The sequence below is a fragment of the Canis aureus genome, chromosome Y (genome assembly GCF_053574225.1).
Source record: "Canis aureus isolate CA01 chromosome Y, VMU_Caureus_v.1.0, whole genome shotgun sequence".
Lineage (NCBI taxonomy): Eukaryota > Metazoa > Chordata > Mammalia > Carnivora > Canidae > Canis > Canis aureus.
In genome coordinates this window covers 3,455,773-3,459,462 of record NC_135650.1, presented here as the reverse complement: position 1 = coordinate 3,459,462, position 3,690 = coordinate 3,455,773, and positions in this window count along the sequence as shown.

Genomic DNA, 3,690 nt, shown 5'->3' with positions numbered 1-3,690 from the left:
ATTTGACCCTAGTTTGTGTAAAATATTAACAACGTAAAATCTCTGATTATGTTTTAATAAAGAGACCTTATTACTGAGATTAGGGTCAAATTGATGTCATAATACAGGATATAATTTTAAAATTTCCATATCACCCTATCCCTTCACACACAATTCCCATGATCATACATGCCTACGTTAGTGTAGAAATTTTATCACAAAGAACAAACCAGTGTGGAGACATTATTATCAATTAAGTTGACCACATATATTAATGACTGCTACGAGTTATGCATTCGTGTGTGTTTTGACAAATGCATAATATTATATATCCAAGGACCCTGAGATCAGGATATGAGCCCAAAGTAGATGCCAAATGAATCATCTGGATGCCCACATTATTACTGCTTTTTAATTGAAATTGAGATCGCACACAAGGTTACATTTGTTTCAGGTGTACAACATAAGTTATATATATCCTATATAATCCCATAATACTGTGTGGCATTATATATGTTAATACTCTGCACACCACAAGTGTTTATACCATGTTTCCCCATAGAGCACTATTACAATTTGATTGATCATATTCCCTACAGTATTCTTGACCTCTATGACTACTTTAATGGATAATGTGAAGCTTGTCTCTCCCAAATCTTTTCACTGATATCGCTATGGGCAAATGATATACTTCCAGTAGTTAAATCTCTCCCAGATGGAATATTTTCATCCTAACTAAATAGTGGTGAACCTGGGTGGCTCAGTGGTTGAGTGTCTGCTCTTGGCTCATATCATGGTCTGCTGGTCCTAGGAACATGTCTCTCAACAGTGTCCCTGCAGGGAGCCTGTTTCACGCTATTCCTATGTCTCTGCCTCTCTCTATGTGTCTCTTATGTATAAATAAATAAATCTTTTAAAAAAACCTGATTAGTGAGTAAATACAGTTGAGTACTATTTTAAATAGAACAAAAGAGGGATCCCTGGGTGGCGCAGCGGTTTGGTGCCCGCTTTTGGCCCAGGGCACGATTCTGGAGACCCGGGATCGAATCCCACATCGGGCTCCCAGTGCATGGAGCCTGCCTCTCCCTCTGCCTGTGTCTCTGCCTCTCTCTCTCTCTCTGTGACTATCATAAATAAATAAATAAAAAATTAAAAAAAAATAAATAAAAAATAAATAAATAGAACAAAAGAGAATAATTGGTAGTACTGAAACAAACCAAATCAAGATTATGGGTAAAATCAAGTGAAAAAACTTATGAAAGACAGGAGGGTATATGTGGATCTACAGAAACAGAAATTATTTTACCAGATGTCCAGAAGGTAGGATCTTTTATTTACTTTTTTAAGGTAGGAATTTTTAGTTGGGTTTCACAACAAGCTGCATGACTGATGGGAACTCATCAATGGAATCAATGTGCAAATCAGTTCTATTTGTGCATTGAGTGTGTCAGGCTACTTGAGTTGTTTTTTACTTTGTTGGAAGAGAAACACACACACAGAAGCACAGACACAGGCAGAGGGAGAAGCAGGCTCCATGCAGGGATCCTGACATGGGACTCGATCCTGGGTCTCCAGGATCACACCCTGGGCTGAAAGCAGCACTAAACCGCTGAGCCACCTGGTCTGCTCCAATTATAATTCAGGAAAACAGGCAAGCATTCCATAGAAGAAATTGGAGACTCCTTCATTGATGTCTTGTGGAAAAACCCTGCCTCATACACTTGGCAATATTTAGGAGGAATCAGAATAATTGTCAATTCATTGAGTATGGTGCTCAGGAATTACTGAGATCACTGTTTATGTGGATATAGGGCAAGACTATATTGTACTGAGTTATTAATAAGCATCATATGAGGGTGTGTGGGGGGCATCCTTCTTGGTGGATGAGGAAATGTCTTCAGCTCAGAACAAGGTCCCAGTGTCCTGAGATCCCATATTAGGTGCCTTGCTTTGCTCAAAATGTGCTTCTCCCTTACCCTCTGACCTTCTCTTTTCTTACAATCTCCCTGTCTCAAATAAATAATTTTTTCCCAAAAAACTCAAAGACAATTCAAGTAGCCTGACATACTCAATGGACAAATAGAACTGATCTACACATCGATTCCCTTGATGAGTTCCCATCAGTCATGCAGCTTGTTGTGAAACCCAACTAAAAATTCCTACCTTAAAAAATAAATAAAATTGGATGTTTTTCCTTTTTGGAAGGAATTCAGTTATGATGAAGAACAGTGTATTTCTTAGGTACATGGACCATTTTTTGTGGGGTGGTGGAAGGTTAGATTATAAACTGTGGTAGGGGACCTTTTTCTCACATGCAGTTTTTCGTTCTTGAGTTAAGATATTCACATTGCATGGCCAACAAACACATGAGAAAATGCTCTGCATCACTTGCCATCAGGGAAATATAAAATCAAAACCACAATGAGATACCACCTCACACCAGTAATAATGGGGAAAATTAACAAAGCAGGAAACAACACATGTTGGAGAGGTTGTGGAGAAAGGCGAACCCTCCAGCATTGTTGGTGGGGATGTGAACTGGTGCAGCCACTCTAGAAAACTGTGTGGAGGCTCCTCAAAGAGTTAAAAATAGATCTGTCCTATGACCCAGCAAATGCACTGTTGGGGATTTACCTCAAAGATAGAGATGCAATGAAACCCCAGGACACCTGCACCCCGATGTTTATAGCAGCAATATCCACAATAGCCAAACTGTGGAAGAAGCCTTGGTGTCCATCTAAAGATGAATGGATAAAGAAGATGTTGTCTATATATACAATGGAATATTACTCAGCCATTAGAAACGACAGGTACCCACCATTTTCTTCAACATATATGGAACTGGAGGCTATTACGCTGAGTGAAATGAGTCAATCAGAAGGACAAATGGTTATATGGTTCATTCATTTGGGGAATATAAAAATAATGAAAGGGAATAAAAGGGAAAGGAGAAAAAATGAGTGGGAAATATCAAAGGGAGACAGAACATGAAAACCTCCTAAATCTGGGAAACAAAATAGGGGTGGTGGAAGGGGAGGTAGGCACGGGGTAGGGGTGACTGGGTGACAGGTATGAGGAGGGCACTTGACAGGATGAGCACTGGGTGTTAATCTATATGTTGGCAAATTGAACATAAATAAAAAATAAATTAAAAAAATATTCGCGTTGCTCCTTCAGTGAACTTGAGAGATATATCCCCCAAGAATAAGTTGTGCTTTTTGCTGGGTGCAACCAGTGCTTCCTTTGGAGGCCTTTTGTCTTACTACTGTTGCCCATGTGCTGTTGAATCCTCACCAGAAGAACCAATGACAAAGTATACACATGACCTGATCTTTCTTGTAAGTGCAGGTCATCTCAGAAACCAGAGAATGTGGTTTGTATTCTCAAATCAGTCTCTTCCTGGAGGAAACCTTTATGGAATAAGGCAGATTTAGTACTCTGCTGTTCTTAGTCTGCACAGCCACCATGTTCAATGTTCTCCAGTTCTCACAGTGTGTGAGATAGCTTTCCCAGGTGAAAAAAAATGTCTATGCTTCTACAATACTAGGAAGCTAGTGTATCCACTGTGTGATGTGGTTGTGAGTGCATGAAGCTTAGTGTTCAGTGACTTGTTTAACCCTATGCGGTGCGACAGAGTTGTGTATTCTTGTGTGTGTGACACTGAATTAGTGAAGTGAGAGACAGGGAAAATGAGACTCAGATATAGACACA